At 42.1% G+C, this 18,525-nt stretch overlaps 1 protein-coding gene across 9 annotated transcripts in view; it reads left to right on the top strand.

Annotated features, from left to right (window-relative positions):
- The window catches only part of RBMS3 (RNA binding motif single stranded interacting protein 3), a 761,325-nt gene that overhangs the window by 61,805 nt on the left and 680,995 nt on the right, over window positions 1–18,525 (top strand). The window lies entirely within an intron of this gene.

Genomic DNA, 18,525 nt, shown 5'->3' with positions numbered 1-18,525 from the left:
ACACAGACATAACTTGAAATACATCCTACTGTCTTCAGCTGGGATGCTCACATGCTTAAAGTTAAGTGTATGCTTAAGTGCTTTGTTGGAGCGAGACCTAGATTACCTCCCACACATCTTTCTGTGTTGATACAGTTTCCGACCAATGTATTAGTAGGGAAGTGAGGAAGACCAATTTTATAATTTATTAAATATACAATACTCAGTGCTTTAAAACATAGTTGTCATTTATGTGGGAGAAAATTAAGCAGAAATAGTAGTAGAATGTGAGATTTAAAAGATGACTGACTCTGTATGGATACCATTTTTTTTCTTAAAACAAAACACATCAGAAGATGTTTTTCAACACTCCTACGGTCCTTTCTTTTATTTTAGGTAAAAGCATGTAGGTCTAACCCTGTGTACAGCAGCACGTTGACATTCTCTAGTGTGACTAGGTGACTGGGGGAGTGAACGTGCAATTCTGGCTGCTCCTTCCATGCTGGAGGTGCAGCCGACAGGTTGTGCGGGGGGGCCGTAACGCCGTCTGGCCACTGCGGGACTCAGTGCGAGGGAAAGCAGACCCATAATTTTTGCCAAGGATTCTTTCCAACTTCTGTTGGAGTGATGGTATCTTTGAAAGGATTGATTTAGTGAGGGCTTTGAGGATTGCCTTCAGGAATAACTAATTAGTGACTTTACAGGTAATGCTTGCTACAGCTGGCCTTATGACCAAATTTTTCCCAGGGTGGTACCCTGAATTAGGACTTTCAAGTACAGTGAAATTATTTTCAGAAGTACTGTGCAGCCCCACAGTCCTCCAAAAACTGGTCCTACATACAGATTTAGTCATGCAACTTTGCACACCCAAAAAAGAGCATTTTATTTTGTTTTCCACTGAGGGAAACCTCTGTATATCTGAGGTTTTCAAAGCATGCACAAATGATTTACAAGCACACCCACAGCTTTCACTTTATACCTACATTCCAGATAGGAGAACCCCTGTGAAATAGCTCCAAGGTGAAGAACCCTCTGTGTATTTACATAGAAATGAGCACACCAAGGTTACCGCAAAAGCAAGCCTATCTGGGCTGGGTACATGGTATTCTAGTTCAAAAACAAGTTGTTGGTATTTGATATAAGAGATCTGAAGTGTTTTATGGGCTTATTTGGATGTCGTTTCCCGGAATACTCTTCTGTCATGTTGCTGTGTGAGAGTGGTACCCAGGTGTGCAAGCTTTTAGAAGGGAAAGACTGAATGCTTGGGGGGAAGGCACTTGGTATCAACTTGGGAATTCTCTTCTGCTGTACATGTGATCTGGAACAAAGCTGATTGACAGTATTCAACAGCCTTCTGCTAGTGTATTTATACCATTACTGCCAACAATAAGGTGATTGTTCACTCATCCTCCACAAGGAGTAGGTCAGGAAGAGTGAAAGCATCTTCAGGGGAAATTTTTTTGTAATTATTTATTTTACGTATTTAGTTTTGTTTGGCTTGAAAACCCGTATGTTGCTACGTGTTTATGTTTAGAGAAGACACAGCCTGAGAAAAGCAATTTATGCTTGAAGGAGAGGGTGGGAAGTTTCATTTCAGGGAGAGATCATTCCCATGTCAGGTCAGATGGACTTATTTTAATGTAAGCTGTTCCACGGAGCTTAGGAGAGCAGTTATCAGGCACTGTCTTTATCCTGGAGATTTAGATGTTTTTTCAGATAACCTGGACCCAGCTCATTGAGCAATGTGAAGTTAAGAAGCAAGAGCTGAAACTGAAATCAGTAGTGGATAAGGGGAACCAGTCTAGGGTGTGCAGGACAAAGAAGACTCAGACAGACAACACTACCTGATGCTGATTGTAGTAGCTTCTCCTGGTGATTGGATAAAATGCAACATTTTGTATGAGCTGGAGTTTCCCAAGTGCTGAAGGCTTTGTGCCAGGCGTATTATGAGCTGTGGTCCTGGCAAGATGTAATGCAGATGTGAATAGTCAAGGTCAGGCCATTATCTGCCTGGACGGACAGATTCTTAGTCACCCCAAGATGGCAAAAAATTTTACTTGTGGCTGTTGCTGTTCTGAGAGTCTCATGTCAGACAGAAATTCCAGTATATCTTGAAAGTGTAGACAGAGCTGATGAATAATGGGTGTCTATCTAACTCACTGCTAAGAACGTTTCAGAAATTTTTCCTCACCCCAGCAACATCAATTCTGTCTTTTTCAGGTCCAGTTTTATCCATCTATTTTTCATTTTAAGCTGCTCTTTCCTGTGCAGTGGGCCATCTTGATATTGGTATTGATCTGCATAGTTGACTGTCTTGCTGATGGAAAGGTCTGAAGGCAAACTCATATCAGTGCTAACACTCTGTTCCCCCCAAGCTCCCAGTGCCAGGAGGCTGCCTGCATGGTGAGTCTGTCCCCATGCCATGGACCCGGGATGTGCCGCATCCCTCATCAATGGCTGTCTGTCCTGCAGATTCCCGGCTCGCAGCTCCGGGGCAAGCTCTAATTCCCAGAGTCGTGGGAAAGCCACCAAAGGGGTGTCTCCAAAACCGCTGCCAGAGCCATAGCACTGGGCAAGTGCCTGGGAAGGGAGGATTTGGTCCTGTGTATTATTTGCTGCTATGGGCACCAAAGCTGTTACCTGTGCCATTAATGTGTCTCAGTGAGCTGATCCGAAGGGCCATCTGCTTTGAGAATTAAAGTATGTGGTTTCGGACTTGGAAAAAAAGAGGAAATTCACTGTGAACTTAGAGTCTTGCTTTTCAGGCAGGTCTGCTTTTGCATTTCCATGTATTTGATGTACTCTGCCACTCACACTTTCCATGCCTTCTAGTGAGAGAATCCTTAGGTGAACCTAGGATTGTGCCTCTACTACAAAAATAACCAGATGAGGAGAGATGAGAACACAGGAGAGAAAAAGAGAGTGAGAGACTGAGAGAGAAATTGTTAGTAGCTCAGCTGAAGGCGAGTGAGAGATTGAGAAATTGTTAGTACGTCAGCTGAAGGCAGGACTAATAAACCCACATTTTATTAGACATCAGAGAATCCATAAGGATAAAAGATACTGGAAATCAGGCCTCATAATTTTTGTAGCTCCAGAATTCCTTTTTATCTCATATTCTGAGGATTTCTTTTACTGACATGTGAAATAATGTTACCTTAAGTAGAATAAATGTGCATTTAAAAGTCTTAATTTTCAAGTGGCGTATTTAGAATCCAGAACTGAGAGAATGATGTCCAATATTGTTTTTTATGTTAGAGTTTAAGCAGAAGTGAGCAGTTGGAAAGAATGTGAATTGAATTCTGAGCTTCACCAATTTAACATACATGATAGACTGCATCTGAAAGACTCTTTAAAGTCATATACAATATTGAGACTTCTGAAAGAAGAATACACTGTTTAAAATACTTCTCCCCTTAAATAAATTGCATGAGAAATGTTTTGGCAAAAAGTGAACAGCTGTTTAAATTTTTCAACGAAATGATCAATAGGTGGATGAGGCTTGAGAAGCTGATCACACTCTGAATGGTTCCAGGGATAAACATAGAAGTATTCATTGTAATGCGGAGATTTCATAAAAAGTAAGTACTATGTATGGTTATTGCACAGTGAAATGAAGTGCATATGTGGTTGATTATGTAATAAATCCAGAGACATAAACAATGAGCATCATGGGTGGGAGCTAAACAGCACCCTTGAGTCATCAGAAACAGAACCACAAATTTTGTGTGCAGGAGACACACAACTGGCTCTCTGGCTGAAGGCAAATTCGTCTTGGCTGCAGCGGGGCTGAGAGGATTCTTGCTCAGGGCAAGATGCAGCATTGAAAAGGGCAATGTTATCTGCTCTTGAGCTGCCTGGACGCTGCCTCGGCTCCAGCGTGGTGGTGTGTGTCTGTGCCTCTGCTCCAGGAGGGGAAAGCAGTCCTGCCCGGGGCGGCATGTGGCAACCCCGAGCTCGGCTAGCGCGGGGCATTTCCTCCTCTTTTGCAGAGAGCCTGTTCTCAGCAGCGGCGTGTGCGCAGGGATGCCTGCCCAAGGCTCCAGTGCCAGGTCGTAACAAATCAGGGCCTTCGGACAATGGATGAGCAATGAAGCTAGAAAAGAACAATGCCCATGTTGTTACACGCTATTTCCAGTGTTTTGCTACATGCTATCAGTGTTTTTAGACCATCCCTATCCATGGTAAAAGTTTACTGTGTCCTCTTGCATCCGTACAGCACAGTATGTCTTAATCTACTGAGGTAAGGCTTACTTAACTACTCAGCACGAAGAATGAAGTTTTGTTACTGATGTGTGAACTGGTGCAGTTTCTGTGTGGTTCCATATTTGGGTGCTCTGTGCTTGGCCGTAGCCATGCCACTCACATAGCGGCTGGGATTATTTCCCAACAGTTTGCACTAGGTGGATTTTTGTATGGACTGGCTGCCAGGAGTAATTATCCAATAAGGACATAAAAATTTGCACAATCTCAGTAGCATTATTAGTTTCTAACAACCTGTTTCTCAGAAAATACCCAAATAGTAAAGAAAATGGGACCACAGCTGTATATAGGAAAAATGACAACAAGGGCAGCAATAAATTGCATGGAAGTAGTGCTCAGATCAGGTGCCAGTGTGGTGTGTAAATATGTAATAAAATAAAAAGGACAGACCTGAAAGATATTAAAAATACTAAGGATTCTGTAGTTTTTTTCTTTCCTTCCTCACTCCTCATCCTTTTTCCCTGGCTCTGAAATTCTCCTCTGTGTATAATGAAAACTTATTTTTTGTTTCATTTACCCACATTGCATTCTGCTCTATAAGGAGTGTATGAATTGTTCCAGAAACTATAGTAACCAGTGCATTTTAACCGGGATAAAACAAGACGCAATTTGGCTCATAGTATGGACAAGGACAGTCATGTATAAAATTCTGTTAGACAGCCATGATTTACTAGAAAAAGAGTAATTCTTCCATGCCTAATGGCTTCTGCCGTGTTTTTAAATACAGCTGTTATTTTCATTATACGTTCTATTAAGTGAAGACCAATCTTGTTATAGAAGCAGAATGGAAATGGTTTCCTTGACTGAAAAACAAGTGTTGGGTGAATAAAAATTACAGACTCAGGCCCTAAAGCTTGGTTAATATATTTACTGTTTCTTGGCTTCTGAGTTCATTCCTTTGAACTCCTTGGCCTATAGCTTCAGAGCGTATTCTTCCCCAATAGATATTCTGCTCAAGTTGGTCAAAGTGTTAATGTGATCAACAACTGAAAATACTGCAGACGAGAGAAAAGGAGCATGTCCACATTTAGTTCTAGACCATCCACAAAGGGCTGTTATCTTTGACTGGAGAGTGAACATAAAAGGGTGTGGAACTTGTGCCTTTTTGGTAAACATAGGGTCCATGTTAATTGATTTCAGCAACTGCCTCAAGCATCGCTGACATCTCTTCTACACTATTAACTAATGGTCGTTGTCTCACTGAGGTTATTACTAGGTCTGTACTCATTGCCAAGAGCCCTTAGCAGAAAATTTCTCTTTGGATCCAAACCACTTGGAAGATTCACAAGAAAAGTCCTTGTAGAAAGGGATTTAAAGGGGTAAATATGTAGCGAAAGGTAATTGTTATAGCTATTGTGTTTAGTAATACTATGATATTAGCTATAGTAGCATAGATGTGCATTGTGTTTTGCTGAGAATTCAAAAGTGTTACCTGACTGCCTTGAGGAAGTTGCCGTGTGAGTTGGGAGGATAACTGGGAGTCCTCACTGCTGGGAGGGGAGCACGTTAGCTGGGGATAGGGTGTAGAACAGTAACTTCTGCTCTTAAGGTGAATTCAGAGTGAAAGAGTGGCAGGGAGGGCAGAGAGGGAGTCCTTGCTGGAAAGCTAATTGGAAACAGTAACTTTTGAGTAGGACTGGAAGGAAGGAGTTTGTAAGGTTCATATCTGGAGACAAAAGAACTTTATGAAGTGTGTATTGGGTCCATGTGGAGCTAAGGAAGCACACACAGAATCTCGTGGAGTTTGCAAAATGCATATCTAGACTTCACAGACATTATACAGTGCCCTGGTTAGCCTTGTTAACTTTATGGAGTGTGCTTCGAGGACATGCAGACTTTCAAAAGTATGTGAAAGCCACTTTTAATAATTAATTGGCGCCCTCCCTCCCACCTATTGCTTCATATCTAATAAAAGGCAACCGTAACTCCTTGCCAAAGACAATAGATACAAAAATATTTAGGTTTGTTGGGTTTGAGGTATGACAAGCTAGAAAGGGTATCACAAAACATTGAGAAGTGAAACAATCCCTGTTCTTTGCTGCATTTTATTTCACGCATGACTCTCATATGATGTGCTCCAGACTAAATTTTCCCTGATCTAGGAAATAATTTCAGGAAGATCAGTCCAGTTTTACAGAAACTAGAAGCATGTGTGCGTGTCTGAGTGAACTGATTTTTAACTGGAAGCATGTTTCAACTTTTCTGTGTCCGAGAGCCATGCTGAATTTTCAAATGATAAACTGACTTCTGCATTAAGCAGAGCAGCCACCATGCGCCCTGTCCTGCACATCCGTTCACAAGCAGCATGACGCAGGAAATGACACATCATTATCCGATGGCCGTGATGGTGGATGCAGGAAAATGGTGGGCTTGCTGGCATGACCTCAAAGACAGGTCTCCACAGACAGTCTGTAGTCACTTAAGTGTGCACAGTTAAAGTGTGCCTGCTGTGCACTGGGGGCAATTTTTGTTTCAGTAGAGAACACTTAAGTTTGAAGGAGGCCATGAATATGTTTCTCAAGAAAGAAGGGAGGAAACCGGCAAGCTTAATGGGAAAGCAAGCCATGGGTTTCCAGAGACCAAGGGGAGGAAGCCAGTAATAAAGGCTCTGACATTCATCCTGGACCTGACTTACGGTGCCTCCTCATAAAGGTGGTGCTAATGTGATGGAAGTTTGCTGTCAACTGGTATTGTGGTTTTATACAGAGAACAGCCCAGTTGGACCGTAGAACGGGGCCTGAACATGCCACTTGCTGAACATGTCAGGAGGACACAGTCCTGGGGGAAGATAAATAAATGATGCATCACTTCTAAGAGAAGTCACATGGAGGCTAAAAAGTCAGAGGCAATCCAGTTCAATATGGCTCAGGGAGTCTTAACAAAAAGGGTCATACCATAGGACTAGCACTGCTAGTCAGCTGGATCTGCATCACCCAGCATGGGGGATTATTGCTCTGGGCTGAGCAAGGCTCTGGCTTCTCTGTCTGTCCTGGTCCAGGCTGTACATGTTCCGCCTGTGGGAAAGCCCCACCAGCTTTCTCTCTCTAAGCAGTGTTCCCCAGTTGCATCGTTATGCATGCTGTTGTGTGCAGAACAGTTACTAAGGTCCTTCTCAGAAATGAGTAATTGGTGCATCATGACTATATCTAACTGCTGCTGCTTTAGAGTTAGACCTACAACCCCCCAACATGTTATCTGTTAGATCACACTATTCCAGGGACTGTGTCTTTATTCCTGGTACTATCCATAACGCCTGCACAGTTTGCGATTACAATCAAAGCCCAGGAAATGGTGGCATTCTGCAATGCCAGTTTACATTTCAAAAGTGTCCATAGATGCTACCTATGATCATATCATGACACCTCCTTATTCATATATTAGCATTAACATCTTGGGAATAACTGGAAGAGACAAGAGCTGTGAAAAGTAGATAATCAGAGATAGCAGGCACTTATGTATTATAAACTGTACATTACTATTAAGAGCTAGGAGGATGGCACTGTGAAACCACAGTTAAGAGGCGCCAAAAGCTTCGCTTTACTCTCTTATCAGCTGATACAGGTGACCTGTTTCTAACCTACACAAAGGAAAATTATAGGTAGGTCTTGTGACAGATGTGCCACATCTGTCATAGGTAGAGCCTGTGCAATTTTTAAGATGCAGGTCAGGACAGTTACATCTGCTGACACACAGTTCTGTAGTATCTACACGATCAATAGTGTCAGCATGCGTTGTGCTCCTTGCCATGTCTTACCTCCTGGATTCCCTTCAAATCCTGCGGCAGAGACTGTCACAGCTACTCTGAAGAGCATGAGAAGAAGTACTGGACTCCAGCAGTCAGGATCAGGGTCCCAGAAAGCTGGCATGGAGATCACTGCAGAGAACGTGAAAGATGAGTTGCCAAATGATAAGTGCAGAAATGCAGCATGCACCAAGCTACTGTGTGCACAAGCAGAAATGTATGTACCATGTGCAGTAGAGGCAGAAAGTGCTAAGTTCTGCTTCCAAACAAGTTTTGTTATATAATAATGGTACATAAAAGTAAAGGAAAAAAACCCACATCAGTGCAACAATAGGCAGGAATAATAAAATGTTTGCAAGGCAAAACAATAGAAAATGCATAAATGGAACCTAGTGGTAAATTTTTGGTGCAAAATTAAGGCAAAAAGGAACAAGATAGTTCATCCTTCCTCTTACTCTGCTGTTAGCAGGTTTGAAGGAGTGGGATCTGCTTGGATAGCAGGTGATTGCTTGCTCTGAAGTGTCTGGGGGTGCCTTCACCATAGGTGAGTCTTCAGTACTCTGCTGGTGTTGTCATCTCTCCAGGTGATATTGGATGCCACACAGTAGTGGCCCTGAAGGCAGTCAAAGTGTCACCTCTGATCTTTAGCCTTGAACTGTACCTTCCCCGGTCTCCTTCCAACACAGTGCCAGCACGTGCTGTCAGGCAAAGCTCCTGGGCACTCAGCAGCAGCATCTGAGGGCTGCACCCTCCCTGTGATATTACAGTATCTCTGCACAAACCAAGGTGGTTTTAGCACTTTAGCATCAGCCCAGATGTGGGAGGCTCAGAAGGACTACAATTTGGAAAAATGCTTCTAAAATGCTAACAATGTTTGTAATGCTGAGATCTACTTTTTGACTTCATAGTAAGCTGAGGACAGGCTTTGTGTCCTGCTGGCAAATGAAGTTCATGACTTTCGCAGAGGCTAGAGAGCATGTTGTATTTTACTTTCTTGAAACGATTTATGACAGTAAAACTCACGTGACTATGAGTAGAAACTGTACAGGAGGGGAGGTACAGCTTCTTAAAAATAATCCAGAGGAAGGTGGATTAGTAGGATCGGATGAGGCAGTCAGATGTGCATTGTCAGTGCCTAGCGGTTTAAAGGATTCTTATATTTTCTACATTTACCAGAAGGGCATGCTAGAGCATGAATGGGGAGTCGACAGTCACCTCTCTACTAAGGTCTTCAAGGCTGTAAGAGAACTCTTTCCCCTTGTGTAATTTTGGGAATAATTTTCACATTTGAAGAAGAGGGAAGGAAGGAATACCGACAGGTTGCAGTCTGAAATAAACTTGCGGGGTGTTAAGAGGCTTGAAAGAACAAATCTGCTAAACATGCATAGTTCAATCTTATTCTATTTCACACACAAGCCAGGAACTCCCTTCACGAGATTTTGTTTGGGATAAGGAATTATCCTGTCTTGGGGCAGGAGAATGCTGTAGATCATCCACTTCATTCTTTTACGATTCTGTGGTGAAAAATGATGCTTTTTAAAACGAAACTGTTATCTACATAGAGTTGTCCGCTGCATTCAAACTCCAATAATTGTTTTGAATTACCCTCAAATTGTATAAGGTGAATGCAACTGTAAATAAAAGTACTCACTGAGGTCTCATGGTCATGAGCGAACACTTGCAGAATCAGATCCTGCAATTTTGAGCTTTTTGGGGGAAGTACCATCTCTTGCTATGTATTTAAACACTGCTGCTACAATGAGGCCTGTATACTTATGTGTATGTCTAATACAAAGAATATTTAAACAGTGTAAAATTGTATTTGACACTATATCAAAGAACAGTCTTAGAGCTTCGTGAAAAAAGTACACTATGGAAGTGATATCCTAAAAGACTGTATCTAACTTGAATCTATTTGTTGTAGTCAATAGTTCATGTAAAGTGCTAGTGTAATAGTTGAACAAGGGTTCGAAGCACCTTGAAAAACAGAGCATATTTTGAAGTTGAAACTGTCAGCCAAATTGCATTTTCTTAGGATGATATGTTTAAAGAGACAGTCCATTATAATGGGGTGTTTAAAATTCAAAGTACTCTCTTTTTTCCACAGAGAAGGGTTGCGTAGCACTGTCAAATGTTGCTACTGCAGTGTTAGCCTGTGCAGTATATTTATAAGGGTAGAGTGCTTTTTCCTCTCACTCTTGCAGGAGCTTCAGTTTGAAGAGTAACATATCTGCGATAGATTCAAGTTGCTTTTTTATCAGCAGCCGATGGTGACACTCTTAAGAAAGGGCTGAATCCTCAAAACTACAAATACATTTGTCAACAAAACATGAGCATGCAAGACAACAGTTCAGTCACATTTCGCTTATATTTTTTCCTCTTTTGTGCTAGGGCATAACTTCCAACTGCCAGCTCTTTCAGCTGTGTGTCAGCCTTTTCATAATTGCTGCGACATGTCAGCCCCTTTAAAATTACCATATGTCAGCTGTTTATCATATTGCCGGGAAGCATGCCTATTGGGTTGCTCCCCTTTGCCCTACCTGTGTTGCTCTTGGTGACAGCCGGGGGATATTTCAGCTGAGGGCCCGGCCACTCGCAGGAGTGCCCCGGGGGGGCTGGATGCGGCTCCCCCGTGGTCCGGGGACGTCCGTCAGTGGCATCACCAGGCCGTGGGAGCACGGGGCCGTGTGTGCTTGGCAAACTCACGCACCTAATCCCTTCCTTCCTTCCCTGGATATTTAGACGACGGGGAAGCAAATACGCTGTAGACTGTGTGATCTCTGTGGGAATTTGTTCCCGGGAAGAAGTGGCTGCGGAAGCTGTTTGTCCTGGTGCCTGCCTGGAGTCTGGTTAATCCCATCACTGCAAGACTGTAGCACCATGCAGATACTTAAAACAGTAGCAATAACCCTAGTTTCCCCCCTCCTTGACAACAAGAAGGTGAACAGCAAAGGGCTTATGCATGGCAAACCTTGCATTCGTGGTAACGTGCCAGTGTTGTGTCCGGTTTTGGCCTGTCTCTGCTGATCGGTTACTTCCTGTGAACCAGAGCTTTTGCTGGCATTTTTCTGCATCTGCCAGCCAACTTGGACCTGCGCTGCAGAGGGAAACAGTAGTAAGCTAGTACTGGAGTGCCAGATAGCAAGAGGAGGACAAGTCTTTTCCAGGCCTGCGTGAATGAGCAGTCAGCGTGCCGGGGGCCAGGGAGCCAACAAATATGCTCAGCGTTCCCACAAAATAGTCCCCGGGATGGTGGGAGGTGTGACGACAGAGGGGAGGCGTTTGCAAGCCATCGCCGGTGGCATTCAGCAGGAGATGCGAGCCGACAGGAAGGCAGCGGGGAGCTGAGCGGGCGGGTTTGCAAAAACCCTTCACACGGCAACCCCCGGCGGCGAGGTCCCGCACGCTCGGCAGGCGAGGGCTGGCACCACCAGCGTGCCTCCCGCAGGGGCAGGAGCAAGCAAGGTTGTAGGGATGCGTGAAGGGCACGCCGGGCTCGTGGGGCGGACATGACAAAGTCTGAACGGGGCCATCTCGGCCGGCTGGCTGGGTGGCTGCTCTCTCGAACCAAAGCATTCGGCTTTTTTGTGTTTACATGCACACCTCGTCGCTGTGATCAGCCTCAATGGAACCACTGTAGCACGGGTCCTGAGGGCAGAAACAACAGGCAAAATAGAGGCGGGTGAATGTTCTTCTGTCTTTTTTATTTTTAACTGAATAAGGCAAAAATACACAACAGACGAAGTGTGATTTTCATGAAAATTTGTATGCATGTGTAGTAGATCTTAACATGGAAAAGTGCTTTATTTCAACTCAGGGGCCTGTATATTTGATTTTTAGAATTACTTCTTTCTTTGTAACTTTCAGTAAGTTTCTGTTGCAAAATAGTACCTCTAAATTCCCTCTCAAATACTCAAGCGTTTTGTACTCTAGTAGATGAAGATGTTGTCTTCTACTGAAAAGTATTTTTTATTCCAATCCATTTGCAGCTTTTCAATAAATTCTTTTTTTCCTCTATCAAATAGATTATTACAATTTTAACAACGAATACTATCATTAAGAAATACCATGCATTTAATAGCCATAATTTAAAAACTTTTATTGAATAGGCAAAATTGTGTGTGTGCATGTAAAGGCTAGTTTTCATTGGATTTTTGCATGCAGCTAAGTCTTGGAGTGAACGAGCAAATATCCTTTGTTTAAACTTAACAATGCTTGTATTTATTATTTTCAGAATTAATTTTTATAGCAGTTTTGATTATATTTCTGTTGTGCTCTGTGTACAGTAGGGTAGCTCACTTGCAGCTAAGTTAAAATCTATAGTTTAATAGCAGTTTGAGTTGCTTAGACACTAAGCTATCTCCTGTAAATAGTGGTGCTCTCAAGGTAAAAACCTATTAAGATAATTCTGGAACAGATGCCTGTGCTGCTGATGGAAAATATTCCAAAAGGATTGCTGCCTGCTATGCATGGAGGCCTCATGGATTTCAGGATAATGGAGATTACTAACTTCGAGGGGTCTGTTGAAATTTACCTTTCCCCAAAGCACTGTCTGAATTCTTCTTGGAAGTATCCGAAACTGGCTATGGCCTAACTACGTGGTAGTTTGCTCTGTTTTAAGTAAAGGTGTGATTTTAAACTGACTTAATGAATATGGTGCAAAACCCTGTGTGGATACACTTAATTCAGTTAAGCCTAGCTTATACAAATTTAATATGCATAGGTAATTTATAGGTATAAGCTGAGCTAACAGAGTGAGTTTTTAACTGTTTACCTAAACCAGTTTTTAAACAGACATGGAAAAACTTTCATATAGAGCAGGATTGAGAAGACTGGGACTGTTTACCTTGGAGGGGAGATGAATCAGATGAATCAGAAGTGAGATGATAAAAGGTTACACGTAATGAAGGCATAGACTCCGCAGAGCAAGAAATTCTCTTCTACCATCAGCGGAGGACAAGCAATACTCAGTGAAGCTTAAAAGTGACAAATTCAAAAGTAAATAGAAATGCTCTTCCCGTGCAGTGAACTAGCAGCTCGTTGTCACAAGGTATCTCCAAGGCCAAGAATTTAATGGGAATCCACGATGAACAGAGTTGTGTTCAGGGGCAGGTTTGGTCTCGGCTTCGGGGGAGGGGGAGTTTTGAATGAAGGTGAGGAGAAAGCTCTGCAGCATGAGGATACAAGAGCATGATGCTGCTTAGCAAGCTCAGCACTAATGTAAACAAACCCCTACCTGTTTATGTAGATAACAAGAGTATCCAATTGCAATGGTAGTGATTAAAAAAACAAAGAATGGTGAAAAAGATAAAAACCTGTGTGGTTCAAGCAGGTCTGCTATTAGTGCGGTCAAGAGAGAATGAAGTTTGTTTTTTTCCTGCTACTTCCTTTCCCCCCAACCCCTTTCTTCTGGTCCTTCCTCGCGCACTGCTCGGGGCACTGTTCCATCAGCGCCAGGTAACTGGCAGTGGAATTGATGGGTAGCTGAGAGAGGAAGACTTTCCCAAAATACTTCATTTGAAACCTTTCAGATTTGATCTGATTTCAGTAAATCAAATGCAGGTTCTCACAGTCCCTTCTGGATTGATGGTGGGCTGAAGGGGAGCCTGGCCCTTGAAGACACTGGTTGCAGAGTAGCCAGATATCCCTGCACTTCTACGCTTACTGCTGTGGAGCAGGGCTTGGAAGGCTCCCAAGTCCCAGCTGTACGTGGACCTCTTAGGTCCTCAGCAAAAAGCCTAGACATTTCGAAAACTCAGTTAGCTGCACTGGGGAAGCAACTTCTTCCGCTAAAGAAATACAGCAATGCATTTCCCTTCCCAGCTGGCATTTGCCGCAGCTCGTGTTTATGGCCATTCCCCCTGGAAAGAAAGCTCTCTGGGGGACTCATGGCTAATAGCACCGTCTAATATAAGGGCCCTGCACTGGATGACGCTAAGGATGGGAGCATGAGTCTTAGAGCTCACATTAAAAAGTCAGGCCCTGTAACTAAAAGCTGTAATGATTCGTTTCCTCCGTGGATAGACTGTAGAGAGGCATGTGTAACAAACAGCGACGAGTGCTAAGACACTAGTAAAACCAATATAAAACAAAACCATGCAAGGAAAGGGAACGCTAAAAAAAGTCAGCAAAGAAATAAAGCGAAGGTGATATACAGTTCACTGTATAATCATTGTCAGTGTTTCCTATAGGGATATCAGCCATTAGTCTAAAATAAATAACATTAATACTGAAATAAGACTTCTGTGTATGTATACAAAAACAGTTTTTAGAGGGAATGATAGTTAGGGAAAAACCCTTTTGTGATGCTTTCCTGTTGCACATTTTTTGAAATATTGTATGTGCACTAAAATGTGCTATAAGTGTGAGTGTATGTCTTGTCTCTAGATCTAATGTTATGAAGGCTATAAAGTAAACCATTTAGAATAATATGCAATTGGACTGCTTTAATTTTGTGTCTTAGTCTAAAATTTCTTCTGTAGCATAGTTATTTTTATGTAAATAGAGAAGTTTGGATTGTAAAGTAAATCATTTCTATTCCATATTCAGTGACTGAACTATATTTCTTTTTGACACTTCTGCAAAATGTGTTACACAGGATTAGTAAAAAAATCACTCACTGGAGCTTTTACATTTAATTTCACACGGCTGTGTTAACTGAAAGAGGCAGCACTATGTTAGAAATACAGTATTTTCTTTGTTTGGAGAGGAGGATGTTACCTATAATTTGCTTACTTGTGGTTATCGGTTGTTACTGGGAACACTAACATTTTGAGGTAAAATTAATATAGTTGAGATCCATTAAGCAGAGAAAATAAAAGAGAAAAATAAGTGTGTTCCTGTGAAAAATCCCTTTGTAGGTAATAGTATAGCTGCGTGTCATTTTTTAGCTACTGCAGTGTAAACGAGGTAATTGGAAAATGCCTACATTTCCCAGCTCCCTGGGATACTAATAAGCATAGTTCTGATACGAACACCGTGTGGAATGGTCTTACCAACGCAGCCGGCAGCTGATGCGATACCGGTACCGTCAAATCACCGGCCACACGAGACGTGGGGAGCCGCTGTCACAAGAAATTTAACCCTCATCTCTTAGAGAACGAGTCCAGGTTAAAGGTCCTTTTCAACATCAAGGTGGCCATTTAATGCTTTTCTTTCCTCTAATTGGAAATGATAATCAATGAGAATCATTTATAAAACTTGTCCAAAGCGGTGATTCCCTACTTAAAATGACATCTTCTGCCTAAGGCACTGTAATTGCAATCAGGTTTGTGCCATATGATCATAATGGGGTGCAGAACTTAATGAAGCATATGGTTACCTTGTTTGCACTGGTTGGCAAGTAGATCCGAGTAGGTTATTTCTCTGATGGCAACTTTATCTGGTTTGACCTTTAGTTAGCCAGGGATTTGAGTGAAGTATTACATTCTCTGAAATTAGGTGCCTGAATAAAACATTTCATAGGCCTGTGTAACAGTTCATCTGTGCTCCGATGGCAATTAATGTCTGTGTAAGTAAACTTTCTATTTTAAAGGTCATTAATTTTCTTTACAGGCTACAGCTCAGAGAGTGCACTGCTGAAATAATTAGGAGCTAGAGGGATTGATTTATGAGGGAGGATTAAAAAGACTAAAAAGGTAAAGATTAGCTAAGTGATAACCAGGAAAGGGTGCGATAATAACTCTGCCTCTTTGTGTTTTTATTTGCATTGTGCATCTGGGTGAAATTTTTCGGCTTTTGTTACAAGAACGTCGGCCTAGAGGTCCCAGTGATCTTTTGTAGTCTTAAAGCCCATACCCCTTAACTACTTAATTCTTTAAACCTTGAGTAGGAGCACAATTTTATTTTACACTGGGAAAAATTTTCGCCTGCAGACAGACCAACTGGGCCAGCTCTGCTCGAAGGCTTGTCCATGCAGAGGGTGCTTGTCGGGCAACACAGCTGCCACAGCACCGTCACGGCGCTGCATCGTTCTTCTGCACCACGGTGGAGTTTGTGTTAACAGAGCTGCTGTTCCACATGGACACTGCTTTGCAATGATATTACATGACTATGTTGGGAGATTGCTTTTTCCTTTATCAGAAAATGTTCTTGGTTCAGGTTCTCCTTTACACTGGCTCTAACTTAGCTTCATTTAGGTCACCCATATAGGAGTTACTTTGGCTCTACAGCTGTGTAGGGGGCAGACTGGGTCTCATTAGCTTTATGGAGACTATGCTAATGTGAACAAGGGTTTGTAGGACTGAGGCATTTCTTGCTGATGAGATTGACTTTCAACAGTAATTCCTCTTACAGATCTGTTTTGGATTTGGCTTCTTCTTTGGCAGCACAATTAGTTCTGTGGCATCTGGAAAATGATTGTGCATCGAATGTTACCAGTGCAAGAATCTCTATAATAGTATAGTGTTTATCTGTAGCAGTGCCCACTCTTTACTGGGGCTTTCCAAAATGTAAGAAGATCTTTACTTTGAAGTAATCACAATCTAAAGAATCAGTAGCTTACCAAAATTTAGAAACTAACCATTGTTGCCAGCTAGATCCATAGAGAATATTTGATGGCATGGCTTGTAGTACTTCATTCATCAGCTAAGAATTGCTGATGAGAATCCAACACAGTAAGCAACTAAATTAATGGAAAGGCATTTTTAACAGAGGGATGTGAATCAAGCCTGTAACTCATGAGCAGTGGAGCTTCTTGCAGTGTTTCAGTGTTACAAAGCTCCATTTCTAAATTGGGAGAGTGTACATTACCATGCTTTCAACTTGTTGCTGATCCAGAACTGAATGTTGCCCATTAAACGCTATGGGACAGTGTCATCTTTGTGAGGAAACCACGTGATAAACTGTACAGGAGAAAGCAACATTTTCTTTGGCAGTTAAAAAATAGGTATCTGTTTGAACCTGCTCAGAAACTGAAGTGTGAGAAAGGTAGAGTGAAGCCGATCAAAAGTATAGGGGAAAAACTGGAGCTGAGACTTGATGAAAATGGGGGGAGGACTCCAGCATCTGGCTCCTATGCCAGATGCTCCTATGCTAGACTTTTGGTAGTCTTTTGGGGCTGAGGCTGCTTATGTGTATGCCAAAATACTTAATGCAATGTGACTGAGATTCACAATTTAATGCCACTTGTGAACCGAAGCAGTAGTTAGTAACCATAGTTAATAACTTTGCATCAGGAACTGACCAGCGCTCTGAATTGTAAGCAATGTATTCACAAAGGAAATGATGCTCTAGAACTGTATTGTGTAACCAGTATTTTGCAGTGTATGGGGTTTCCTTTTACTTTTTTTTTTTTTAACTGAAGAAGAGTTTAAAATGTCATGCGAGGTGCATTTTCAGTTAGATTTGTTTTAGTTTTGCATAAGGTATTTCTGTGAATGAATACAAGTTCTTTTCCCCTTAAGAAATCTGTTGACTGGCAGAAGTCATCTGTTTAGTTTTTATGCCTGTTTAATTGATAATCAAGACTGAATCCTGGTGTTCAGCAAATCTGACTTGCCTGTTAGTAAACTCTGTTCTCACATTAAACTCTGAAGCACAGAGTACACAGAGAAACAAATTCCTGGTCTGTAATAAAACTGACAGCCTGTCCCTTCTGCTAGTACCTGTTAAGTGCAGCCTCTTTAATCACGGTCTAATTGAGGCTTTGGTATTAGAAGGGAAGAGGAGACTGTCAGAGCCTGAGGGATAGTTCATCTTAAAATGCCAGGAAAACTTCCAGGGCTCCCTAGTACACAGAGTAAGGTGAGTTATGTTCTCCTGTCGGGGAGGGAAATTCAGCAGTTCTGCTAAACTTAACAGTTCAAATTGTGAATCAGGATCCCAATGATGAATATGATTTAGGACCGGTGAATGATTTATGAATGACTTATGTTTCTCAGCTCCTGGAGAAAATCCTCTTTCCAGGATTTTTCTTATGCTCTGCCCACCACCAAATTTAAAGGAAATTTGCAAGTGTAACAGAATCCCTTGACTGTTAGAACTAAAAGTTTAGGCAAAAACTAAATACTGTAAATGTAGGAAGGTGGTCATGAGAGTTGGCAAGAATGGGCCTAAGATTTCTCTACTCTCTCACATATATCCTCTGTTCTTGTGTGTTCCCAGCCTGCTCCATGTCTAAATGATGATAACTGCACTTAACACTTTCTACTACAAGAAATTGCCAGTATCGAAATTTTGCTCATGATATTTTGGGCAGTAATCAAATTCCAAAATGAAAATAGGGGAAAGACAAGTTTTCCTTCTGCAATTAATATATCCCAGGAGTTGTAGATTGTGACGCTCTGGGAATTTGAACTCACCAGTGGCTGATCATAGTTCTCTGCTGGCTTTATGCTACCACAGCAGTAATTTTCAGTGTAGTTTGCAGAGTCCTAGGTTTCTGTTGACAGCTTTTGCAGATGCCCGTGCTTTCTTAGTACCAGAAAAGATAACTGAAAAACATGTCTTAAATAAGTTATGAGGGGGGACTTGCATCTGAAAAACTAGAAATCTGAAGTGGAGGAGGAAGGGCTGGAGCTGGGGGTAGATATAGATGTCTG

This window comes from Dromaius novaehollandiae, chromosome 2 (assembly GCF_036370855.1).
Source record: "Dromaius novaehollandiae isolate bDroNov1 chromosome 2, bDroNov1.hap1, whole genome shotgun sequence".
Classification (NCBI taxonomy): domain Eukaryota; kingdom Metazoa; phylum Chordata; class Aves; order Casuariiformes; family Dromaiidae; genus Dromaius; species Dromaius novaehollandiae.
Note: the sequence above shows the minus strand (reverse complement) of the source record. Positions and strands in the feature narration are given on the sequence as shown.